This window comes from Lissotriton helveticus, chromosome 12 (assembly GCF_964261635.1).
Source record: "Lissotriton helveticus chromosome 12, aLisHel1.1, whole genome shotgun sequence".
Taxonomy (NCBI): Eukaryota; Metazoa; Chordata; class Amphibia; order Caudata; family Salamandridae; genus Lissotriton; species Lissotriton helveticus.
In genome coordinates, this window is record NC_136073.1 from 557216172 (window position 1) to 557243306 (window position 27135).

The 27135-nt window shown below is 45.3% G+C and overlaps 2 protein-coding genes across 2 annotated transcripts in view; one reads left to right on the forward strand and one right to left on the reverse strand.

The window, feature by feature from the left end:
- The window catches only part of LOC144798761 (uncharacterized), a 1691129-nt gene that overhangs the window by 1328547 nt on the left and 335447 nt on the right, over positions 1–27135 (reverse strand). The gene's annotated exons all lie outside the window — the stretch shown is intronic.
- Positions 1–27135, forward strand: part of SMPD3 (sphingomyelin phosphodiesterase 3) — a 1033773-nt gene that overhangs the window by 201971 nt on the left and 804667 nt on the right. Inside the window, exon 2 of the mRNA XM_078669784.1 lies at positions 22726–22803. The gene's annotated coding sequence lies outside the window, so the exon portion shown is untranslated. The remainder of the gene's footprint in view (positions 1–22725; positions 22804–27135) is intronic.

Consider the following 27135-nt stretch of genomic DNA (forward strand, 5'->3'; position numbering starts at 1 on the left):
CAGACTATATTTGAGAAAGACAAACAAGATCAGTGTTTTAGAGATTGCACGCTTTGGTCCATTTAATTACCTTTACCTAGCAAAAGAAGCAGCAGCGGCTGCCAATATAAAATCGTGGGGCAGCGTGGGGGCAAATAATTAAAAAAAATGCCATTACCTGCTTCTCCCACTGCTGCTCCGTCTGCTGGATGCCTTGGTGCTCCTTTCTTCCAGAAGTCCTTGGGCCAACACAGGCTCCCAGACTCCCTACCCAATCCAGACTCTGCTCTCATGCTGTGAGAGCAGTGCCTGGATTGGTCTGAGCAGCCTGGTTAGGTGCTCAAGAAGGGACTGGGAGCCTGTGCCATTTCGCCACCGAGTTGTACAATACAGCAGGGTGGAGAAATTCTAAGTGCACATGTCTGTTTGGCCAGCCTAAGATGGCCGGTCAAACTGACATGCGCACTTACAAGTGCCCTCCACTCCTTCTCCCAGGCCCTGGCTAGTGTTGAGAGGTTTGCCTGGCCCTGCTCCAGAATCAGAACCATCAGCTGCCCGTGAAAAATAAAACAATAATAACTTTGTTTAATCATCGTTTTATTTATAATTCTCAGTGGGGCGACGCTCCTCCCCCATTGCCGAGGAGCCGCCACTGAAAAGAAGGCATTACAGATCTTGAGTGTCAGCTGAGGGTCTTCTCTGATGCGTATTTGCCTCTTTTGTGCTGTTTCTTTCAGACACTACTGCACAGTAGGGGAGTCTTTAAGCCAAACTGTAAAGCAATTAACTTTTGTCCGCAAAGTGATTTATCTGGAAAGGGCTGGAGGAGATGTGAGTCTGCTCTCTATCTTAAGTATAATGTGCACGCTCACCCGACCCTCTCGAGACATATATTAGTTTTAATCGGGACATTTATTCATTTTAATTAAAACAGTTGGGGCACTGGGACAGACGACTAAAACAGGGATGCTCAGGAGAAATCCGGGACATCTTGTCACCATTCGTGGAGGTGCTTTGCTTTGATAAGAAGTGTACATTCCTATCCTCAATACCATCAGTGGTGTGTATTTTAGAAATTAGTTTCAGATTCTTGGTTCTCTCCTCAGTTATTTGAGTTCTCCAGAGATAAAAGTCAGCTCAGGAAGTCATGCTCATGAAGACTGGAGAAAATAAGGATAAAGGCGAGAATGAGTCACACTTGGATCGCGAGCTGGAGGTTGAAAGAGTGGATTGTCAGCTGCAATATGGTGGTGTCGATGGCAGCCTTCCCACCATTATAAAAAAGAGAAACAAAAAAACAGGCACAAATGAGAAAGATCAGTCATCGACCCCACAGGCTAAACAGGATCACGGACGTCCCTGGCCAGTAAAGCTTGCTGGCACGGGTTGGTGGAAATCCACAGATGATACCAGCAGGTAACTAGGGGATGCAGGATCCGATTAACCAGAAACCCATTCAGGGCACTAGGAGTGTGGGGTACTGTCCCTAGCATTAAAGACATAGGGCATGTGCCCGCAGACAACTGAGAGATTTTGAGGATGCTGAAGAATACCAGCAGTAAAACGAAACAATTGGCAATACTGAGCACCAACTCAAAACACTTTTGTTGAAAAAACAGTACCCTATGAATGAAACATATGGTTTGTACTTATTACTCAATCCACAAATAAAAATCAAATCAAAGGAGTTATTTTTTTTATTGATTTGATCGTTTGTTTCAGGGAGTGTGAGTGTGGTACGCCAGACTTGGGGTCAGGTAGAATGTCTTTTTGATCCCCTCTGGTGTGCAGTTTGGATGATAGGATTATTGGAAAAGAATGTTTGATTGAATGAGTGTGAGGTATGTCTGAATGGTTGAATTGACTTGTAGGTGGTCTCTTGAGGAGATTCTTTTGTTGAATAGTAATGTGGTGTATATAGTCTCTTTTGTATGTTTTCATTGACGCACATGTAAAAAATGTCTGAGAAATATACTCTATAAATGAGTTAATGAATAAATAATTGTGGATTGAGTAATAAGTACGGATCATATGTTTCATTCATAGGGTACTGGTTTTTCAACAAAAGTGTTTTGAGTTGGTGCTCAGTATTGCCAATTGTTTCGTTTTATTGTTATATTGACTCAGCCTTACTGAGTAGAGTCAAGGCCCTTTGGTGTTTCTTGAAGAATACCAGCAGGGCATTGAGGGAGGAAACCAGCCCCAAACGAAAGTCAATATATGTATGGGCACTAAATGCTGAGACCCAATGGCTTTGGTAAAGCCAACACTCGTCCTGCACTCCAGACTACAAGTGAAAACAACAGACCCGAAGTGATACACCTCCACTGCAGCAAATCCAAGCTTGCGAGCGAAGAGAGGGCGCTGAGGGGGGCTATCAAAGTCTTAGGGTGACAGCAATGTCCACAGAACACTTCAGTGGTACTTTGTAAGGTGTAACTCTACTATTTAAGCTAGAAGGTATATCTTCCACTGTGGGGGCCCCTCAACAGTTGTGCCTCCCCATTGGAATAGACTTTTGGGAGCTAAACAAATGCTCCAGCTGTCACTGGCCTGGAACAACAACCGATTCCCATTGAATCAATGAGTGTGGGGCAGACACAGGATACTCGAGTGGCAGCAGCATCCAATACGGGCACTATGCTTTGGGCACACGCAATGGGCATATGGAAGTAATATGGATCAATAGCCAAGCAGCTCTCCGTGGCTCTATCGAAAAAATGTGGACATCTTCAAACTGAGAAGAATGAAGCATGACGGAAGGGGCAAAGTCTTCCAAAAATTGGAAAAACAAGAAACCATATTATCCAGAGTTAGAAAGCTATGCCCTAAGTCCCTCTAGACATGATTTGAAGAAGAAAGTTGGAAGGGCAATTTTATTGAGCGGTTCTCCTTGATTAGGGCCAAGTGGAGGGACATTGAGTATGAGGATTGTAAGGATTCCAATAAAGCAAAGACGGTCATAGGGAGACAAGAAAATCACAGAGAGGTTTATTTGGTTTAGTTCTACTGGAGAAGAGAGCTGAGTTAGCCCATGAACTGGTGTTCTGCACATATAAGAAATTAAGGGCCCTTCATGATTACTGGGGCACTGCTTGGTTAGATTATGATTGTGATTTTAGGTAGGCAAAAGTGGATGAAATAAGGTGGGTCTAAAAGTAATGGTTTAGTTGAAGTGAGTATCTGCAGGAATGTTATCTACAGGTAGCAATTGTTTCCAAAGCACCAGCCCAGGGGCATAAAAAGAGGACCTGTTTGGTCTTTAAATAGAAGCGCATGCACCCAGTCTCCAGGCATGTGCAAGATTTAGCATGTGTGCTTCTTCTGTGGCCTCACCTCACAGAGTGGGTCAAGAAATCCGGAGAAAAAGGAGAAGAGCCCAACAAGTCTAGCAACTAGGAAGATAGTTTCCACCGGGCTCAGTTAAAAATGTCTTGTCATGGCTTAATCAGTATCCTGAACAGAAGGTGGCAAAGGGATCAGTAGCAGCCGGTGTTGTGGAGGAGTGGCGGGGTAGGCGGGCCATTGGGGGGGGGGGTAGGGGTGCAAGGGGGGTCACAGGTCAAAATAACAAAATAAATAAATAAATAAACACATACCTGCAGCCGGCCAAGTTGCGCTGTTCTGCTACTCTCCTCCTTACAGGCACAGGCTCCCAGACTCCTCTGCGGCCAATCCTGAGGCTGTTCTCATGTCATGAGAGCAGCCTTGGGATTGGCCTGAGCGCTCTGAATTTGCTCTCCCAAGGAGACTGGGAGCCCGTGCCTGCTCTCTCCCACCCAACAATGCAGCTGGGGTTGGAGAGAGCTCCACTGCGCATGACGCTTTGGCCTGTCTGAGACAACCGGCCAAACTGTCATGCACAGTGAAGACAGCGCACCCACCATTCCCCTCAGTCACCCCCAGGCCCTCTCTGCTGGAAGGAGCTCTGTGGCTGCGACGATTCTGGAGGCTATCCTTGTCAATTGCAACTATCATATTGCGATCCTGGTTCTCTAGCCCTAACAGACCTGGATTGAGAAGCTGCACATAGATGAACTATTGTTACTTACCTGTAAACAGGTGGTTCTCCAGTATTGGTGTCTTTCATAGATTCACATGCTTGAATATTCCCCGTCGTCGAAGTGGGAGTCCCACGGTATATAAAAAATAGCAATAATGCTAATATAACATAAATGATAATATCATATAATAATAAAATAGAGATAATACACTGTAAAAACTTCTACAATGGTAACTTCCATAGGAAGACAGTATAAGAGAAAAAACTCATTTGTAACATATCAGTGTCATTATGTTGGTCCAAACTGCGGCCAATCAGGCTCACGCACCCTCTAGAACCTTCTCCTCAGAAGCTCAAGCCCTCAGATTTTCGTAGCACTAGTAACAATAGCGTATGAGGAGAAGAGAGCCTCTGAGGGGAGGAAGGGTGGGTCGCATGTGAATCTATGAAAGACACCAATACTGGAGAACCACCTGTTTACAGGTAAGTAACAATAGTTCTTCTCCAGTATTAGGGGTGTCTTTCATAGATTCACATGCTTGAATAGAATAGATAGCAGTAACTCCTTAGCACTGGGATTGCAAGCATCTTCACAAGAAGTAAACACATAGCTTAAAAGCATATAGCAATCACAGAAGAGAAAGGAGGAGGGAACAGAGGCTCACCTTATTTAAAGAGATGGCGAAGCACTGCTTGCCCCACTGCGGTATCCGCCTCGTTGATGGAATCCAAACAGTAATGTCTGGTAAAGGTGTGCCTATTCGACCACGTTGCCGCCCGGCAAATCTGGTGCAGAGGCACTCCGGCAAACAAGGCGGTGGAGGACGCCATCGCTCTCGTCGAATGTGCCTTCACAGGACCCTGTAAAGGCTTGCCAGCTTGTTGGTGACAGTAGGATATGGCTGCTGAGAGCCATCTTGCAAGTGTCTGTTTTGTCACTGAATGTCCCCTTCGCATTCTTCCATATGCTACAAAAAGCTGATCTGATTTGCGGAAGGGGGCAGTTCTTGAAATGTAAAACTTTAGACAACGGCTGATGTCTAAGGAATGAAGGCGTTGTTCTGCCGGAGACTGTGGATTCGGAAAGAAAGTCTTCAAGAAGACAGGTTCGTTCAGATGGAAATCTGTAGGCACTTTTGGCAAAAAAGAGGGATTGGTCCGAAGAGACACCCCATCTGGCTTGAATTGCAAATAAGGAGGCTTGATTGTGAAAGCATGAAGATCGCTGACACGGCGAGAAGACGTTAGGGCCAAAAGCAAAACGACCTTCCAGGTAAGAAACTTGTTATCTGCTCTGTGGATTGGCTCAAAAGGAGGCTTCATGAGCTGTGACAATACCACGTTGAGCTGCCATGCCGGAGGCGGGCGTCTGATAGGAGGAAACTTCCTGAAGAGACCTTTAAAGAATTGTCTGATAATTCTGGATGAGCAGAGAGAGGTTGAGCCATCATGCCTGAAACGTGAAATAGCTGCCAGAAAGACCCTCAAGGTGGGATGAGAGAGGCCAGACTGAGCAAGGCTAAGAAAGAAGGGCAACAGCTGTTCTGGGGCAGAAGTGAGTGGGTGGACATTTGCTTCTGCGCACCAATGGCAAAACCGTTTCCACTTTAGTTTGTACGTTTGAACCGTTGAGGAAGCTCTAGCAGAAGCCAGAATCTCTCTGCATTCCTGGGGCATCTCTAAATTCGCGAATTCGAGGAATTCAGGTTCCATGCCCATAACTGAAGAGTGGTCGGGTCTGGATGGCAGACTTGGCCCTCGTCCATGGACAGAAGATCTGGACGTGGATGCAGACGAATGGGCGTGCATTGGGACAACAGAAGAAGTTCTGAGAACCAAGCCTGTCTGGGCCAACGAGGTGCGATCAGTATCAAGTGGCAGGGTTGCCTGCGCATCTTCCACAACGTCCTCGGCACCAATGGTATGGGAGGAAACGCATAGGCGAACAGGCCGCTCCAGTCCATGAGAAGGGCGTTGCCGCTGGACCCCGGATGAGGATGCCAGCTCGCAAAGGCGGGGCACTTCCGATTCAGTGGAGTGGCAAAAAGGTCCATCAGGGGACGACCCCAACGGCGGAACACCATGTCCAGAGTTTGTTGATGAAGCTCCCACTCGTGGGTAGACGATGTGGACCTGCTCAATGAATCCGCTAGGATGTTTGAAACCCCCGGCAGATGAACCGCCGTCAGGGAGATTCGATGATGAAGAGCCCAGTTCCAGATCTTCTGAGCTAGCCGAGACAAGGGCTGAGATCTTGTGCCGCCCTGTTTGTTCATGTAGTGCATGCTGGTTGTGTTGTCCGTTTGAACCAGCACGGACTCTCCTTGCACTACTGGCAGAAAAGATCTGAGAGCAAGGAAGATCGCCAGCAGCTCCAATCTGTTGATATGCCATGTTCGTTGTGACGGTGTCCACTTCCCTTTGATTGAAAGGTCTAGGAGATGAGCTCCCCAACCCTCCATGGATGCATCTGTGGTCAGCGTCAGATCCGGAGGAAGGGCCAGAAAGGAAACTCCTTCGTTTAGGTTGGATGGTTCTCTCCACCAAAGGAGACTGTCTTTCATGCGAGACGAGACTCTCACTAGATCGTTGAAGGATCCTGATACTTGGCGCCATTGCAGGTCTAGTTCCTCCTGAATAGGGCGAGTGCGGAGCCTGCAGTTCGGAAGCAGAGCGATGCAGGACGACGCCATCCCCAGAAAGGACTTCAACATGCGCACAGAAACTGACTGTTTTGAACGGATGAGGGTGACCAGACGTACTATTTTCACCTGTCGTTCTTGGGAAACGAAGGCTTTTGATAATTCCGTGTCGAGAATGGCACCCAGGAAGTTCCTTCTTTGTGATGGTGTTAAGTGTGACTTGTCCACGTTGATGGTCAACCCCAGTGACTCGAAAGTCCGCAGGCAGAGACTTGTGTCGTGAGCCAGCTGAAGAGGAGACGGAGATTTCAGAAGGCAATCGTCCAGATAAGGAAAAATCTGCACTCCTTGAAGACGTAGATAAGCCATGACTGGGGCCAGGACCTTCGTGAAAACACGAGGTGCCGAACGCAGGCCGAAAGGCAGCACCTTGAATTGGTAATGGACAGTGCCCACCTTGAACCTCAGAAATTGGCGATGTTGTTGCAGAATCGGCACATGAAAATAGGCGTCTTGCAGATCTATCGTGGACAGGAAATCTCCGCTGCAGAGAAGCCGCAAGACTTCTGACAATGTGAGCATGCGGAAAGACTGCTGTTTCAGAAAGAAATTGAGCGCCCTCAAATCCAGTATAGGCCGCCACTCTCCCGTCTTCTTGGCAATGAGGAAAAAACGTGAGTAGAAACCTGTCCCTTGTTGTGATATAGGAACCACTTCGACTGCACCTTTTAGAATGAGAAGACGAACTTGATGTTGCAATTCTAGAAAATGGGGAGGTGGCGGGCCTGATGGCGGAGAATGAGGAGGAATCTCTGTGAACTCCAAGGCATGACCCTTGCGAACAATGTCCAATACCCATTGGTCCGATGTTATCAGAGACCATTGGGAATAAAACTGCGAGATTCTCCCTCCAACTCCTTGCGTGACATGAGAGTCACTGGCGTTTGTTGTTGGCACCCCTATAAGTAGGTTTTCCTTTATAGGGTCGTGACTGATTTTGGCGACTAGACTGTTGAGAGGAGTAACGTTGATTGCCTTGGTTGAATTGGCGGTACTGAGTGTGTCCTCCTCGAAAATTCGTGGAAGATGAACCTCTTCCACGGGCGCCACGAAAGGGCTGCTTCTTAAATTGTAAGGAGACTAGCGATTTTGCTGTATCGGTGTCCTTTTTAATTGACTCAAGCGCCTCGTCAATGTGAGCGCCAAAAAGAGATTCACCGTCATAGGGCATGTCGAGTATCTTCGACTGGACTTCTTGCCGGAAAGAAGTGGATTTAAGCCAGCCCTGGCGGCGGAGAGCCGCAGCACTGGCGAGGATGCGAAATCCCGTACTCGCCACATCAATCGCGCAGTCAATCATTTCCTCTGACGCCCTCATGCCATCCTGGAGAACTTGCTGGGCTTCCGCTCTGGACGCTTCTGGAATTAGAGAAACGAATGCGGAAATGTCCGACCACATTTGCCTGTCGAAGCGACCTAGAATGGCCAACGCATTTGCAGCGCGTACCGATGTAGAGGACATGGTGGAAAATTTCTTCCCAATGGCGTCCAAACGTCGACCCTCTCTATCAGGTGGAGTAGTGAGAGGAGTCGCCGGATTACGGGATCGTCGCTGTGCCGCCTGTGTGACAACCGAGTCCGGTTTGGGATGCGACAGCAAACAAGCAGGTGAACCCGCAGGAGCCTTGTACTTCTTTTCCAGGCGAGGGACTTGTGCCGGCAAGGAGTTAGGAGAATGCATAATTCTTATTCCTTCTTTCCATACAAATTCTATGATTGGTATGGTGTGAATTTGTTTGTATGGTTTGTTTTTGAAATCGTAGAGAAAGCAATCTTCTTGCCGTTGTTCTCTCGGCAATTTAAAACGGTCTGCCGCTTTATTCATTAGCACATGGAAGCTTGCTGTATCAATGGTAGGCGCATCACCCGCCTCTGGCTGTTGCGGAGAAGGTGTCTGTATCCGATAGTCGTCGTAATCCGCCATATCTGGATCCTGATCATCGTCAGTATCCTGGTGTAATTCCCCTTCTTCACTGTCCGACTCATCCACCCCGTGCGCACCAGGTTGCGGAAGAAGAGGGGGGTGAGGGCGGGGAAGCTCTGTCAAAACAGGCTGCTCCAAAGACTGTGGATGGGTGGCAGGGCCGGAGTCCTCCGCCGGAGCGTGGCTTGGAGTACCCTGAGGGGTAGGCGGAAACCTTCTGTTGTAGTCATCCAGCATATGCTGGAGGTTTGAAAACAAAGAAACTGGAAAAGATGCCATAGGCAACTGGACAATTTGGTCATCCGGTTGGACCACTTCCTCCACGTCCTCCTGGTCAGAACTGGAGTCTTGACATTTTATAATCAATTCTGATGGACTGTGAGCTTCATCGTCATCATCTTCCCCCATAGATCCAGTCTCGTGATCAGTTGCCATCAAAGGCGAGGGTAATTGAAGATCAGGAGGCGGCAGCTGCATAGAAGAATCCCTGCCAGAGGTCAAGGAAGGCAGTGGTACCAGAGGCATGGTGGCAAAAGAACCCGATCCTGACGAGGATCCTGAACATGCCGCTGAAGAAATCGCCATCGTCGACGAGATAGGGCCCACTGAGGGATTCGTCGTCGACGGTATCGTCGTCGACGGAACGTGCGTCGACGGAGCCGTCTTTGCTGGAATCTGAGGAGACGGAAGCCTCGTCGACGGTGTCTTCGTCGACGGTATCTTCGTCGACGATACTTTCGTCGACGGTATCGTCGTCGACGGTACCTTCGTCGACGGTACCTTCGTCGACGGAACCGGCGTCGCCTTTTTCGACGACGACGCCGTCGTCATGGAGCTGGTCGACGGAGCACTCGACGTCGACGGGGCTCTCGTCGTCGGAACCATCGTTGCCTTCTTCGCCGACGATGCCGACGTCGACGAGGTGGTCGACGGAGAGGCCGACGTCGACGGGACCTTCGTCGACGATGAATTCTTCGACGTCGAAGAGGTTTTCTTCGTCGACGGCAACTTCGTCGCCGACGAGACAATAGGGATCGTCGACGGGATCGTAGTTCTCGTCGACGTCGAGGATGTCGACATCACCGTCGTCGACGACGAGGAAGCAGACGTCGTCGTCACAGAGGTCGTCGACGAAGACAGCAAAGCCAATCTTGTGGACGGAACGGTCGTCGACGAGCCCGTCGACGACCTGGGTGTCAGGACTGTCAGAATACTGATAGAGCCTGGGCAAGACGCCTGAGAGCCAGGTCTCGTGGGCGTTGACACTGAAGGCATAGAATGTGAAGATTGTGCCACAGGCAAGGCCAGCTTTTTCTTTTTCTGAAGAAAAGGCGAAGGCAAGTCTTGAACACTCCCACGCTTGGAAGGAACAGTGGAACAGCCTGACTGAAGACTTACTGCGTCTGACAGAACATCTTCTTTATCTTGGAGGCGCTTCAACCATATAAGAAGGCGACCTTCCCTGTCTCTGAGAGTCTTAGAAGGAAGAGCTCTACAGATTTTACATTCATCCACCTTGTGGTCAGGGTACAGGCAGTAAATACACTTTTGGTGGGGGTCCTTCTCAAACAAACGTAGTTTCCCACATGAAGAGCAAGCTCTAAACAAGGACTTCTTACTTGACATTCTTGGAAAAATAAGTTGAAGAGACAAACTTTGAAGAAAACTGAGCAGAGCTCAGGGAGACTCCCTTCACACGACGTGCGGTAGAAAATCTGAGGGCTTGAGCTTCTGAGGAGAAGGTTCTAGAGGGTGCGTGAGCCTGATTGGCCGCAGTTTGGACCAACATAATGACACTGATATGTTACAAATGAGTTTTTTCTCTTATACTGTCTTCCTATGGAAGTTACCATTGTAGAGGTTTTTACAGTGTATTATCTCTATTTTATTATTATATGATATTATCATTTATGTTATATTAGCATTATTGCTATTTTTTATATACCGTGGGACTCCCACTTCGACGACGGGGAATATTCAAGCATGTGAATCTATGAAAGACACCCCTAATACTGGAGAAGGATTGTACCTATTGTTTGTTGATTGGAATTGAATCCCGCGCAATACGTAGACGGTATCGCCTTTTGACCTCATATCCATGGGTTGAGTGCCATACTCTGTGATTCGCCGTGATTCATACCTGGACGGCCTCCATTTAGTTGCTGACTTATTGGAATTTGACTTCGTGTAGCACGTCGATGAAATTATGTTTTGACCTCATATCTGTGGGCCGAGTTTCTTACTCTCTGTGACTAGCCGTGACCTATAATTGGACGGCCTCCATATCGTTCTTGATTTATTCTACCTGACAAATTTATTTCCTTGTGCGCAGCATTCTTTCCATAACCTTTTTTCACCTATGGAGGTACTTTGAATCTTCCATATAGCGCCATGAAGAAGTCCTGCACTGCGACGAAACGCGTCGGCTGTGCTGTGTCTTTTTCTACGTAATGGAATAAAAAGATTAAACTGAGGAACCTTTCCCTCGTTACTTACTGGATTTGGACTTTATAACCGCTCCTATTGAATTGTGTGTTGTGGTGAACCTGTGCTTTTTGGTTTTAATTTGTTGAGTTCCTGAGGGAACAAGCACTGTGATAGTGGGTGCTGTTCGGTGTGCACACGGACCCCTGTATAGACAGAAGGGGCAATATATTTTTTGTAGTAATAGTAGGTTAGGTGCTGGCATTGAGATGGTCCCACTGTTAGTCCAAGAATTGTGTGGGACTGGGAGCCTGTGCCTGCTCTCTCCCACCCAACAATGCAGCTGGGGTTGGAGAGAGCTTCACCGCGCATGACACTTTGGCCTGTCTGAGACAGCCGGCCAAACTGTCATGCACAGTGAAGACAGCGCACCTACCACTCCCCTCAGTCACCCCAAGGCCCCGCACCCAAGACTCGTCAGGAAAGGAAAAATAAAACGATAATAAGTGTTTACTATCGTTTTATTTGTCCTTTCCTGCTGTTTTGAGGCCGGGGGGTGGGGGACGATGCTCCTCTGCCATAGCGAAGGAGCCGCCTCTGAAAGGAATTGTATCTTGGTTTTTATGTTGGTTTTAGGAGTCCGGCTGCAGAGGTAGTTGCCAGCAGTCACTGCATGAACCAGCTGTTTGTATTCACACTTCCTGAAATAGTGGCATCAAAGATGCAAGAGGCAAGTGATATGATTTTGGGCCCTTTGAAAGAGCCCCAATGCATGGTTTAATCTGCTCAACTTTAGGCATAGACCCAAGAAGGCACTCAGTCAGTTTCAGCTTATCCACAACCTATTAGCCCCAATGCGTTCATCTGTAAATGTTGCCATTAGTCCTCATATCTGCATTGTGCATTATCGCTCATTAGATCAGGCATTACTCAAGCTGAGGGTATTCGGTTCATGGCCATTAATATCGAAGGTCAATATAGAAGCTGCTGTCAAGCTTTTCCCAGTACATCCAGATGATTGCCCTGAGTTAGGCTTTTAGATCAGTGACTCATATTTTTATGATAGATGCATTCACGTGGGATGCTTAAAATAATAATTGCTTATTTTGTACAATTCAGTTCCTGCACTGAATGGGTTTTGCCAAATGTCAGGTCCCACTAATGCCATTAATTATTTAAGTGACTTTTTGTTTGTGGGGTACCATCATCAAGAGCATGTAGCAGGGCGCTAAGAGGCTTCATTCACCCTGTTGAGGAGCTTGGAGTTTCTCTCACACACAGAAGGCATCTGGACCAGCGACCTGCTTCCCCTTCCTAGGGACTAACGGCCAGATTCATCAATGTAAAATCGGCTCGCAAAGGACCAGATTCTGAGAATCCGGCCCTTTGCAAGCGTTATTTTTGCATTTGGGATTCATCATCCAAATGCAAAAATCGCAATTACAGAAATCGCTTAATTGCGAAGAATCGCATTTAAGGAATCTCAATTAGAGATTCCTTAAATGCTATTCATGATCCTTTTTAAAACTGAGAATTCGCAATATGGGGCCGCTATTTACCGCGAAGTGTAACTTCGTGGTAAATAGCGAAAACTTAGAAAAATGCACTTTAGTGCATTTTTCTAAGTTGTATGTTACACACACACATGTCCTTTGGACATGTGTGTGCGCAACACCTGTGTACATTTGCATTTCAGGGGTGCTACAGGGTGTCCTTTGGACACCCTGGCACCCTTGAAATCACTTCCTTATTTGCGATTCGCTAATTGCTAATCGCAAATAAGGAAGCAGTAGAAATCGCATTTAATTGTGCGATTTCTACATGAATCCCGTTTTGCGAGTCTTTAATAGCGATTCCTTAATAATCGCTATTAAGGACTCGGAAATCGGGACATTGATGAATCTGGGGGTGAGTTCGCTTTCATTGAAGGGGTGTGCAGGTCTCCGAAAGAGAACATTTAGGCTTGAATTCAGTCAATTGATCAGTGTCTTACCTACAAGAAAACTACATTGCATCTGGCTCAGGTCCTTGTCCGGTAGTGGACTTTTGCCATGAGACGGGGCACAATGTCTCAAGGTTTGCAGCCATGGGCAAGGCCGGGATGAAACAGAAATATCACCACGCAAAATTAACAGCAGATGTTAGAGAATATTTGAGAGTTTGGTGCACCTTTCTGATTCAATTTAATAGCATTGAGGTTTTTTGTACATGCACGTGGATGGGGCGGGTAGCATGGGTTTTGCAGGCTTACGGGAGGCAGAGGGAACTGGCAATGTGATTGGGTGGAGTCTGGATTTGTAAGGAAAAATGCATTTCTGGATGTCTTTCCTATAGTTGTTGCGGTCTCAATATGGACGGCACATTTCAGGGTCAAAAGGGTAATCTTTTGGTCTGACACTATGGCAGTGGTGGACACTAGTACCAGACATTGAGTGTCTTGCAAACATATTCTGGCATTGCCAAAGGGACTGATTTTGTTATATTTGGAGGAAAAAATATTGTTTCAGGTTTAACATGTCCTTGACATTCTCGATAATGCTCCGAATGTCCTGTCTTGGTATAAGTTGCAGGATTTCAGAAGATACCATCCCCAGGTAACCAAGTGCGTGACAGAATTTTAGAAAAGCAATCGAAGCTTAGTGCCTTGTTGTGCCACATTTGATAGTCGTCTATTCAGCTAAGAAAAATGAAAGCACATAAGGAAGGGCCTTTCAGTCATACGGGGTTTTGTACTGGGCAAAGGGTGGGAGCGCAATTTTCCCCTAGAATCTCTCACTATATTCATGGAGGAGCAGCGGACAGAGGTCAGAACAGTTCCCTATGCTAGGGTGCTTGTCACACACATCAAGATGAGGGACGGAGCGCTGACACATTTCAACCAGTCACAGATCGGGGTTGAATCCATCCTCGTTCTTTTGCTTACTCGGCCACTCCAGTTTGGACCCAGCCATATGCAAATCAGTCTTGACCCTGTGCCTCATGGGAACAGTCCAGCCCGAACTGCCAGGCCAGGTCCTCCTTGGACCAAAAGCCAGCATCCTGGGACCGGTTTCGGGATATTGTCACAATACTGTTTTTTTTTTTTGCCAGACTGTCTGGTGTCCCAGATAATTCACCCAATTTATTCATCTTGGGGGCCTCAGCAAGGAGGTGAAGTCGAGAGAGACGCCAACAGAAGGTGCCCATTATAGATTGGCAAGATGCACCACATATTAACTTAGCTGCATAAAGTATGAGGTCTCCTTAAGAGGAGAAGTTGTTTGGGGCAGCATCTGGACTAGTCTTCTATTTGGTCTTTTACTTTAGCACAATCCAAGAGTAACCATAGAGTGGGGTACAACTACAGAATGTTCAACTGGGTGATGGTCAGGTATTGGCAGGTTTTTTTCCAGTCACATACAGATCAGCAAGGGGGTAGCAGTCTCATTTCCCTCCATCAGGCGGCCTTCCCCCCGAGTTGCCCTGTGTCATGCATGAGACAATATTTTGAGTCATGCCCGGTGGCTGTCTCTACTGTCTTACTAGTGTATAAGAACAGGGTACTCCTGTCATACTATTAATTTTCAGATACTCTAGCTGTCTCAGGGATTGACTTATCAAATTCTTCTTCTCTCTCTTTCCATGAGCATGGCTGTGGAGGCAGAATTTAGCTAGGGCCAATTAAAGAACATGGGACGCTACACGTGGTTTATGCATCCTGGTTTGCCATAAATTACCAAAGATGGATTTCTTTGTGCTCACCAAATAAGCCATGTCTTATAAGTCTGTTTGGGTGGTTGGCCATTCCTTTGCCTGGCGGACAACGCATTGACTACAACAACTCAAGAAACCAAAACTGATGGCAATAAGGAAGATATTCTTGAGATGGTTAGGCGTCGGCGATCTACGATTTCATGGCTGCGGGAGGCAGTGAGGACAGCAAAGGGTTGTGAGGAGCCACAGCTCGTTACCTGGCAACCCATCCTCTCGGAGGCAACAATGTGGCAGCTCTGGGGTGCAGTGGACCACGGGAGTTCAGTCTGGGTGAATTCTCTTTGTTAGGAAAAATATTTTCAAAGGCATTTAGTGCATGGTCTTACTCAATTCCAGGGAGGAATTGGAGTAAGGCTTTTCAAGAGAACTTACCAAACGATGTGCTGGCGCGTTTCGCTTTAGGCACATTCTGTACAAGTTGATCAGAGGCCCGAAGATGGTCTATCAGGATCGGGTGCACTTGTCTGCTCAGGGCACTGATCAGCCCTCTTTTAGGAGATGAGGGCGAATGCCCTTGATGTGGTAAAAGCAAAACATATAAGCAGTCAATCCACAAAGACTATGTGTCAAAATCAGTATCGGATAGCACTAAGGTTATCCCTGCAAATGTTCATTCTGTGTAAATTTCTTCAGGAGGAAAAGTGAAAGGTTTGAGCACTGTGTAGCCCTGTAGGAGAAGAGTTTTTATCTCCTGATCTTACTCCTAGGGTTAAGATCACTTAAACTGCTTAGCGGGGGGTGGATCCAAGAATTGCGCCCGGATGGCAATGGCCTGAGATTGTACTCTGATGCTTTCGCCTTTGTTTGCATGGATGGAGTGAGAATGAAACAGTAGACCTAAGTTTTGTGTAAACGAATACATCTTTTTATCATAGGTTAAATAATGTGTGTGGCTTGACTAGATAAGGATGATATACTTTCACTCCATGTTTTAGAAGGTGTTGCACACATTTTGCATGTTTCATTTCTTCTTCCTTATTATTGTATGTTTTTCTTTTGAATAAATACGACCAATATGCGTGTTATCCTCAATGTTATTGACTCAGTTGAGTTGGAGGGGATGAGATCCAAAGTTGGCACCTCCTCAGCCTATTAGTATTCACTGTCAGATGCATTGTGTGGGTGTTACTCGGTGACTCCTGTCCAGCTCCTGAAGCTGCACAAGACGCCACTGTGTGGGTGTTTGACGCTGTACATAAACTGAGTAAAAGTACATGGATTTAGGAGCAATAGTGAAGGTGGAATACCTTTTTCCATTCCACCTGCTCCGCTTTGGAAAACTCTTCCACTCAATGTGAAAGAAAATACTGATCTAAGATTCAGCGACAAAAAAACAGGTTTCAAACCATGCTGCTACTGAAGGAAGCACATGTCATCACAGACCTGCACGAGGTGGGTCTTTGGTGAATGGGCTTAGGTCCGACTCTAATTGAACAATAATTGCAGCCTCAGCACCCAAAGGCAATCCAAGAAGGGGAGGGGAAGTGCTATGTTGCCAGACACAAAAAGAAGTTTTGGCCTTTGTGTAAGTCCTGCTTCCAGTCCAGGTTGCTGACATGGTCTTGTTCCCTTAGTCATTCCTGTGAATACTCAGCTTTGAGATCAAAGACTTCTGGTAAGTCAAAGTCCAAGTGCAAGCACAAGAAAGCAAAACAGGATTTATTTATTTATGTGATTTGTAAAGCCCAAAGCTGCCCAAGGGCTTCCCAGCGCTGCAGAGAGGGTATCAGCTCGGTGTTGAGGGGAAATCATGGAAAAAGCCAGGCTTTAAGTTTATTCCTGAAGCTACGTAGGTCCTTTAAAAGTCGCAATCCATATGTCATTGAGTTCCAAAGTTTTGGGACCAAATAGGTAAAGGATCTTCCTCCCCATCTGGCTCTTTTTATTCTTGTTGTACTCATGAGATAATCATACGGGGACCTGTTAGGGACATATGAGGAGACGCGGGACTGTAACAGGGCTGGACCTCTGCCGTGCATAGCTTTGTGGGCTAGTTATAGTGTCTTTAACTTGACTCTGGATTGAATAGGAATCCAGTGAAGTTTGGACAATGAAACTTTCACAGACTCTTGCTTAGGTATCTTCAGTAGCATCCTGGCTGCTGCATTTTGAACCTCTTGAAGCCTGTTGACTACATATTTGGGGGCCCCTAGGTACAGTGCGTTATCATAGTCCAATCTTGAGAGCACTAGTGCCTGAATCACCATTCTCCGTGCCTGGTCTGAGAGAAGGATTCAACCCCATTCTACTGCTCTGACTCCAAACAGAAGGTGTGAGGGTGTCACAGAGTGATTTCAGCCCGTTGAGGTCTCCAGCCACGGAACCAATTCCTCAGCTAGTCTCGACATGCCCCTAACTACCCAGACAGTCATCGACCACGCAGTAGATCAAGGCCTACAAAGAGGCATCCTGCAGATGTTCCTGGTCGCTTCTTTTTCTCCGTTGAGCCCCACATATCTGCAGGGGCCCGCAGCTGGGTTATCACCAGAGTGACCACGCACTGTGCCATCTGGCACATCCAGACTTTGATTCCACTTCTTCCCCGAGACTCAACCAGCCACTTGTACACCAACGTCATCATTGCTAGAAGGTGACCCAGGGCTTACACCAGTGCCAGACCCTTAACCAACTTCAACTCGAGTCCAACCGATGTTGTGATAAATCTAACCCAGTACTTTTGCAATGTTGCACTTACCAGGAAAGGCTCTATTATCTTTTTGGTTCTGACTACGAGCTTATGTCAGATGAGGGGGCACTGCAAGATGATGTTGATGATGATTGGGATGGCTTGCTCTCTCCTCACTAAATGGATGATTTATACATTGATTTTCAGAATGACAGTGGACTTGACACCTAGCCCCAGACAGAGCTTGACTCACCTCTTAGGTTACCAATGGAAGAAAGTGCTTTGTTTGCTGTTTTGGACTGGATGGCAGCTGAGACTCTAGAATTACAGCTACCCCTCATGAAGAGACTATAACGAATGTCCTAACAGAGATCTTACACCCTGTGTCGTCAACGTCTAAGTTTTTTTAACAATGCCCTCACTGATACTTTGATGGCTACTAGGTCAATGTCTTTCTCTTCCCCACCTGTAAATAGGCAGATGGCCAGACATCACAGACCGGAACTTGGTAGTCCTGATTTTCTCACCAAGCACTCCACTCCACAGAGCCTTATTGTGCAGGCCTCAGCCATTGACTTCAATCCTAACTCTTTTCCAACTACTCAACTGGACAGGTAATCCTGGAAGACTGAGGATTTAGCAAGCTCATGTTTTCCTCCACTGGCCTAACATTGCAATCTGTAAATGCCGTTTGTTTGCAGGGTCACTACACACATGCCCTCTGGGACATGGCCAGTGCGATCTTGCTAACAACCCTGGATGACCTTAGGGGCCCCTTTGGCTTAGAAAATTCATGATGTACAAGATGCTGCCAAATATGTTATTTGTGCAGGTCTGATTGACAGGTGTAGGCAATTAGTACTAGTGTTGTAATTCGTCCCCATGCGTGGAGGCATTCCGTGAGATAATCTGGCGATCCTTGATGGATATGCCCATTGCTGGTCCCACTTTTCAGGTTGGAAGGCAGACTTTGTGTTGGACTGTTTAATGAGGGTAGGGCTATGGTACGATCTTTGAGACTATTTACCTCTGTGATACAGTTTCCTCATTCATTTAGAAAGTTCAAGATCTATTCTAGAGTATAGGCATCTAGACAGAGACAGCCTTCCCGACCAGAGCAGCAGACACCGCAGCTCTTTTAAGGCAGCCGGTTTGGATTTCGTACAGCATTCTGGCTAGTAGGGGCATCAGTAATCCAATTCCTCTCCCCTGCTACAAGGGGCACTAAACCATTTTAGTTTGACCTTTATGGTGCATGCTCAACTGGACTGGAGGCAGGGTTTAACATTTTCTCCAAGGTTTTTGATCCATCACATCTGAAAGATGGGTCTGTCAAATCATCCAAAATGTCTATCCTCAACCTTTACTTTCTGCCCCTCCCACTAGTCCTCTCACACTAGCATTCATTTCCGATGAGCACCTGTGCATGCTGATACAGGAGGTGTGACTGTTGCTTCTTTAAAGGTGCTAATGAATGTGTTTGTGACTTGGAAAGAGGACGGTGATGTTGCTCAATCTGAAGAAGAATGGTGGCCTCATGCCAATTCTGAACCTTCAGCCTCTAAATGCCTTTCTGATGGATGGACAAATCTGAAATGCTCAGGCAAACCCAGATCCTGTCTGCTCTAGACACAGATGACTGAAAGGAGTCCTTGGACCAAATAGACATGTATTTTTTTATACTCCATGTACAGTCTCTCAGCCGTTATCTGCGGTTCAAGGTAGGATCAGAGTACTTCAGTTTGCTGTGCTCCCGTTCAGCCTCCCTTGGGGGTTCATGAAAGTAAAGACACTGGTCATGGCCCATCTTTGGAGGTAGGGGATACCTGTATTCCCATACCTTGATGACTGGCTAGTGAAAGCAGCCTTGCCTTTCAGTCGTAGACCACTAGTAGACAACCTGAAGTTCAACTTGACTCCTTTGCAGAGGCAGGGGACTCTTGTTTCTGGTGGAGGGCCTGTTCCACAAAAACCTGCTGGAGTTGTGAGCCATTCATCTGGCTTGGAAGGTCTTCTTAATGCCCATCAGGAAAGGTTAGTGCAGGTTCTCACAGACAACACCATCGCCATGTGGTACTACAATGAGCAGGGTGAAGTGGGGTCCTGGGTCCTGTGTCAGGAGGCTCTATGCCTTTGGAGGTGACCGGAACGTCAGGGCATTTTCCTGATCACTAACCTGTTGACATGGTTCTTGAATGCCAGTATGGACAAACTGAGCAGGCGATGTCTGGTGGATCATGAGTGGCATCCAAATCCCGAGATTGTTTAGTGCATCTTCAAGTAGTGGTGAGAACCATGACCAGATCTTTTTGACAACTTTGAGAATGAACAGTGTCAAAAGTTTTGAGTTTTAGAGTTTCTGCAAGAACACTTGTTAGGGGATGCATTCTGGCTGGAATGTAACATAAGACTCCTGTACACCTTCCCGTCCCTGCCTCTTATGCCCAGGGTTCTGAAGAAGGTCAGGAAGGACCATGCCCATCTTATTTTAGTGGCTCTGGAATGGGCCAGGAAATGTTAGTAGTACCTAGACCTTCTATGCAAGAGCATCTGTACTCCGATCAGGTACTTCACAAGAACCCATATCAACAACAGGCCAGGGTACTCCACACAAATGTGCAATCAACACATACAAGCATTGAGACTGAGTGGTGGTAATTGACTGTGTTGATCTGCCACCTGAAGTTGTGGATGTCATACTTGCTGCCAGGCTCTCTTCTACGAAGTCCATTTATGCTTAGTGCTGGGCCATATTTATGTGCTGGTGTGGGTTTTGCAAGAAAGCTGTCAGGCGTTCTTTTGTTTGTTTTATCTTTGGGCCAGAAAGATAATGTAGTGGGAATCATTAAAGGTTATTTGTTTTAAATCACTTGTTGTGATTTAAAAAAGGTTTGTCACAGGTTTGCTCCCAAATATTTTTTGATGCCACAGTAGAATCTTAACTTGTTCTACACTTTATCTCGTATGTACTCCCTTCGAGCTAATGTATAGCTGTTTATAGCGTCTTTTTTCATGGTGATTTCATCAGCTCTTTGGGTGAGTGAACTTCAGGCACTTTCAGTGCAACCACCCTATACCAATTTTTTCCGGACAAGTTTGTGATAAGAACTAGGGCAGCATTCATGGCAAAAGTCACAACTCCCTTCCATGCTGGGCAATCAGTGCCTCCGTTCTTTGCTGCCCTTCACCCTTTTAAAGAAGAGGAGAGGCTTCATCAACTGAATACCGTAAGTGCTTTAAGCTTTTATAATGATCATACTAAGGATCATGCAGTGGACAATCAACTTTTGTGGAGTTTTCCAGAGAAAAGAAAGGGAAGGCTGTGTAAGATGTGACTGTCAAGGTGAATAGGCCTCTGCATTAAGATTTGTTATGGACTGGCCAAGAAGCAGCCCCCCATAAGTCAGAGAGCCCAATGCAACAGGGCTACGACTTCTACCATGGTGTTGGCTTATTTAGCGCCTGTCCTTGCCATGGCAGAATACAACATGGGCATCAGTGTATACATTCAGAAAGCACCACTGCCTTGACAGCCAGGTCTGGCGGGAAGGATGTTTCACCCACTGGGTGCTGCAAGACTTTTGGTCTGAGTCCATTCCACAGACCCTCAACCTGGGGAGGAAGTGCTTTGTTATTTATTCTGAGGATGAGGAATCAGAAAACCAAGTTACCTTCAATAATACTCTTTCTGGTGTATACTCTATTTAACTGCTGCTTGCTCACCGCCCTCCCACCTACCTGTTTAGTTGATTGGCCTCTTTTTAACATCTAAAAAGGAACAAAGTTGGTATTCAGCACATTGGTACAACAATTGTTCATTCCTTGCTTCCGACGCCACAGAAAGTGAAAAGACAAATACTGGTTGGAGAGCGTCAGGGGAGTGCATATATGTGCTAACGCTCCGTCACGTTCGGGCGAAGTCGAGTCAGAGCAAAGCAGCACTGCACCATCTACAGGGACATGGGGACACTGCTTTGTCTGGCACACAGGAACTATTCTAAAATGAGGAATCTGTGATTAGGTAGAATATCCACTTAAAAGAGTGTTACAGAAGGTAAGTAGCTTGTTCTTTTGGTGCTTACCACAAAAACATCTGCACCGCGCAGCATATACTAGTCCTTTCCCCCTTGTTCAATTCTGGTAGGTTTGACCTGCCGATCTTTAATGAAGGGTGTGATCTTTACCACACCTGGTAATTGTGAGGTGTGATAAACATCGTACCACTTATAGCAGCGGTTGTTGTGCAATCTTGTTTGCACAGGGATTGTAATTAATGAACGCTTGTAATCAGGTCCTTGGTTTTTAGGTATGTAGGATTTGGCTTGAAGCTTTGCCAGGTGGAATACACACAGTCTGAGTGTTGGGTAACATCCATTAGGCTCACCAAGGGCCACCCTTGTCCCTTGACGTATCTGCCCCACTACAGTCAAACCCATCAGATACTTCATAAGGATACTGTGGTGCTGAGAAGCTGTACTGGGTTAGTTTAACCTCTGAATCATAAAATCCACTCTGTTTAAGGTGAGCCGCAGTGAATACCTTTGAGATAACAGGACTATCATGGATTTCTTGACACATTGAGTTCACACTGTTTGACCAGCATGAAAACCAAAATGGACTAGAAATCAGTAGGTAGTGCCCAGCTTCTTAGGCAGGAAATCTCACCAGCCCTCGCCAGATTGGCAAAACCCTTGAAATGAGGAATAGCGGTGCAGGCCCAGCTTTTGTGAGTAGAATTTCACATGGAGTTCCTGATTCCAAGGTCTTTACTGCACATCTTTACGTCACGGCTCTGAGCATGTGATACGTGTTTGGAAGGACCCTGTGAAGGCCGGGGGGGAGAGGGGGGATGCAAGGTAAGAAAGGGGGGGAGAGTTACTGACAGGAAACATTTACATGCTCCCTCCTCATTTAAGAGAGTTTGGGACAGGAGCCAGATAACAGGGCTAGGCGGCAGGGCATTTCTTTTCCAAAACTGTTTTTCCGGCTGGATTTTCCAGGCAGTAAAATAGGTCCGGAGTCCACGCAGCCAGTACATCCGAGTACAGGAACACTGGTCGACTGACAACTGTGCAACGCACAATTCCCAAAAAGGAATATCCGCACTGCATGATTTGTAACAGGAGGCCTGGTCACATGGGATGAACAGGTAAAAAGACCACACCTCACATGCCTACTGTGACTGAAAGCAATGATGTGGCCTGAAAATGAGACTTCTGATGCCCAAAAATAAATTGTGTACCATTGCAGGAGCGCTAGTTAATGTTCATTTCACTTCACAATTTTTCAGCTTAAACTGTGCTTTTATTTCCAGGAAGAAGAGACCCGAGCTGCTCGTGATGACGCTGCTGAGTGAAGCCTGCTAACATAAAGGCTGAGTCCTCTCTCCAAGGTGAGTGCAGAGTTTTGTTTTTTCAGATTTGACGCTGCTCACACTAAAGGATCATTTCCCAGATCTCAAGACAATGTTTCTCGCAGCATTTTCCTTGAAATAAAAGCTCTAGCAGGTAGTCCAGAGGGCGAAGCCCTGTACAGGACAGCTCGGAGAAATCAGTAGTCATTGTTAGGGAGAGGAGGAATCCTGCCTTTGTGGAATGTGTAGTTGCACAAATGAGGATTCCTATACTTCTGTAATACACCGTTAATGAAATGAGCAATTGTCTACTAGTGCAGTGGTTCGTAACCCTTTGACCTCATTTAGGACCCGATTACAATACATATTTATCGCACCTCGTAAATAACGATGCCATGGAGTTCATTTTTATTGTGTGCGATGAATAGCACCTATTACGAGTTATTGGGGAATAACCTGCAGATTTTGGTGTTTAGCACCCCAATATCCGCATTATACGGTAAATACCATGCACATTTCCCCTGTTAAATTTCGACAGGTTTGACATGCGGAAATGTAATGAAGTTTGAGGTATTTAACGCATCCTACCATTATCAGATGCGATAAAATACCTTTTAATTTGTAATTCCGTCCCATGCGTAAACAGGGGTTTTTGCATGGGTCGGAATACAACGAACAACTAATAAACAGGCCCATAGTCGTTACAGGTACCCAGAGATCATCACTGCATTATTATTGGATTCCGAGGAAACCCATAGAATCATTACTGGAAGCCAGGGACCCACACCTAAGCATTTTTAATGAGTTGAATTGCAAAAAATACAGAAGACACAGAAACAAGCATTCATCAAACAACTACACCATTTTTGTAAATATTTTGTTTAATTGCCAAATATAAAAAAATCTAAATTAAAATTTTATTGGGAAGGTTTGAGCTTTTGTAATGTATCCCTCTAAGAAGGCTATCTTCATTTTTAGCCTCCAATTTCAAATTCCTTCACATTGGAAGAACTTTTTAACATTTTTAATTTTAGAATTTGCTTCTTCATTTATATACACTTTATTCATCTATTAATAGTATTCAAATGTCTAAGTAGTTGCAGATCCTCTGAGCAGACCTCGCGGACGCCTAGGGACCCTAGACCACAGGTTAAGAAACACTGAACTAGAGTAGTTTTGAAATGAGTAGTCCAATATTTATGTAACATAGAATTGTTCAAATGAGAAGTTCCCTACTTTATAATACACAGATATGTGAAATGAATAATCCCCTACTTGTATGATACACAGTTATTGAAATGAGCAGTCCACTATTCGTGTAATGCGCGTCTCTGTTGCCTTCTTCAGCATCCACCGACATGCTTCCGGACACGCTCAAAAAACCTCTTATTCTAGCACTCACCTCATTCTCTGTGGCATGGTTGTTTCTCCCAAAGGTGCAAAACAAAACAAATGGGTTATTTGTCCCGCAAAACACACGCTACAGCATTCAAGTATCGTCAACACCACGTAGCCTGCTCCTTTTGTTGAGGGACAAGCAGAGTGAAAAATAAATGTAAAAAGAAGCAGTGCTGCGAGAGAGTTGGAGCGGGTGTGAAGCGATTCAAGTAAAGGGGTTTTGCCCCTAGGTCCTTGACTTGCTTAGCAATTGGGTAGTCTAGTATATCACCTTCAGGTACGCCATCCCCATGGAGTGAATAAAAAATGTAATTGCTCTTTAGGCCTTGATCTTCTCCACAGAGCTTTATAGATGTAGTTAGACAAACATACATGGATTCCTTTCAAGTTTTCAGTTTCCCTCTGTGTTTGTGATCACGTCAGAGGTGTAAGGAAATTAAAGCTCTGTTAAGAATGCGGAACTATGCTGTCTTACTTACAAGTTCAAGAAGCACTAGTGGGGTTTGAGAAGCACCATAGTTCTGCCCTTGTAACAGTGTTTTCCCTTTTTAAGTCTCCTAGTGATTGCAATCACTGGTAGACTTAAAAAAGGAACCCAATTTTAGGTCTGGTATGACAGCGCAGCTGTCACCAGACCATAGGAGATCAATAAAGAGCTTTCTGAAATACAAAACGATAGGCACTGTGGCTCCACCCAGATGTTGGGCCTCCCAAATACAGCTTATGATTTGTCAAAAGCTGTGTACTTGCAAATAAAAAAGTGCTTACCCTCCAAACAGGTGTAAACATGTATTTATCCAGCTGCCTGAGCCAGGCATTGTATTAAATAAAGCTATGGTATTTGTCCTTTGGGTCAGACGTGTCAATTTGATGAATGGAGGTTGTTCTTGATGGTCACACAACTGCCACTGGCTGCTCCTAGAAACGTAGACAATTATGATGCCTGTTCTTCTCTGGTTGCCACATGTGAAATGTTATGCTTAATACAGCAGGGATTTGTTGGTTCTGATGGCAGGCTAATGATAAAAGCTGGAAACTAGGTCTATTTATTATGAATAGTTGCCTTGAAGTCAGTGGGCTTATTTGCGGTGAAAAGGATATCTTAAAACTAATAGGTATTTTAGAGTGGATTGCTATTTCTCTATTAAAGCCAGCAAAAAGCACACAGATTACAGCAGTAGGAAATAATTTTGGTGTTGGTTCCCTCTGACAAACCATGAGGATAGATTATTTGCACTGTGATAATCCTTGCCAGGCCCTCCTAGGAGACTTAGAAGTTTGCTTTACCAAGTGCAATGTTGTTTACATTTTTTAATTTGTAACTGTATGACTGATGGTTGTCTTGTTGAAAAGCTTACACTCAATACAGTAGGCCTGAGTTGGTTATGGTGACGAGCAATAGACAAAGGATACAGTTCTGATTGGTTCACTGGTAAAAGTTATGTCCAAAGCCATAGGTGTGATGTCTTTATTAAAAAAACATTATGACAAAGGCAGAAGGCCTGAGTTATTGTAAAATGCAATGTAAAGCCAGCAGGTCTTTAACAGTGGGTTGTTATCACACTGTGTTACAACCAATAGACAGGTGTTTGTTACATTAAATCTCACAGATTACCAAAGAAGGCAAGGGTTTTTGTGCTCGTCACCCCCTGTAACAAACCCAGGTGAAGGAAGATTTTATCTATGATAATCCTTGTAAGGTTAGGACTTTTGGAGACAGATTGTCTATTGTTTTGCCAAATGTAATTTTGTACATATTTGTAATTTTATAACTGTATGCTTGATTGTTACTAGCATATGCACGCTTCAGTGGGCCTGTGTTAGTTATGATGTCTAGCCATTGCTATAGACTAAAGTCCTGATTGGTTCATATAACACGTATAGGGGCCCTCCCCAAAAAAACAAGATTATAATTTATTTTAATAGGGTATTGGGAGGCAGAGAAAGATATGGTGCAGGGGAGTGAGTGCCCAAAAGAGAGCGACACTGTAGCAGTGTGCAGTTGCTGGGCCTCTAAAAAATAGCTGAAACAAATATGTTAAAAATAGATTGTGATCTAAGAATATCCTTTTTAAAAATAAAAAAAAACATTTAGCAAACTGATTTAGGGTTATTTTTGCCCCTTATGAAATAAACAGGAGCAAGATAATGTGAACCACAGATCCATATTTATCATTTGAAAAGTGGAGAAAATCTATTCTGTCCAGATATTACTGTGTAAACTATCAAACACGACGAAATCAGAATGCTCTCTTTTCTTGCTTTCTGCAAATATAATTTGCTCTATTCCATATTACACCAACAGTAGAAATGGTGCGAAAATATTTTCACTTTTCTTGCACCAGTGTAAAGTTTGTCTGTTGTGGCCCCCAGACTGGATGATGGTATCGCTACTGATAAGGAAACAATTGTCAGCCTTATTGAATGCCCACATTTGTTTGCTTATTTTGTGCATCCATGAGTCTTAAAGTACCGATCTGACAACAGCAGAGGAGTTTCTTACTACGTGAATATAATACTTCTTACTTTTCTATACTTTGGCTGCAGCACTCTGACTGATTGCATTGTATTTGTATTATAAAATTGTAATATTATTGCTGTAACATTTGTTTTTATGATTTGTGCAAATCAAGATAATATCTCTGACATGTTCAAGCTGTTTTCAGCGGAGCAGATAATATTTTATGAGTTTAGTAGCTCATCAGACACTGACAAATATTTCCCTTTCACTTCACTCTACATGCAAATTAAAGTTTTTATTGAAAAACGTCTGGTGACAAAAACACATTGTGGAATATAAAATAAAAAGGCAGAAGCTGGATTTGACCTCCACGGAACCCAGTTCTATAAACACTTACAGTTGAGGCACTCATTGGCCTCTCACCAGTCTGCGCTGAATGAGCTTCTGGAATATAGTCCCCTAGAAGTTAAAGTCACCTTAGGCTCACAATTGCAAGGAGATATATCATATAG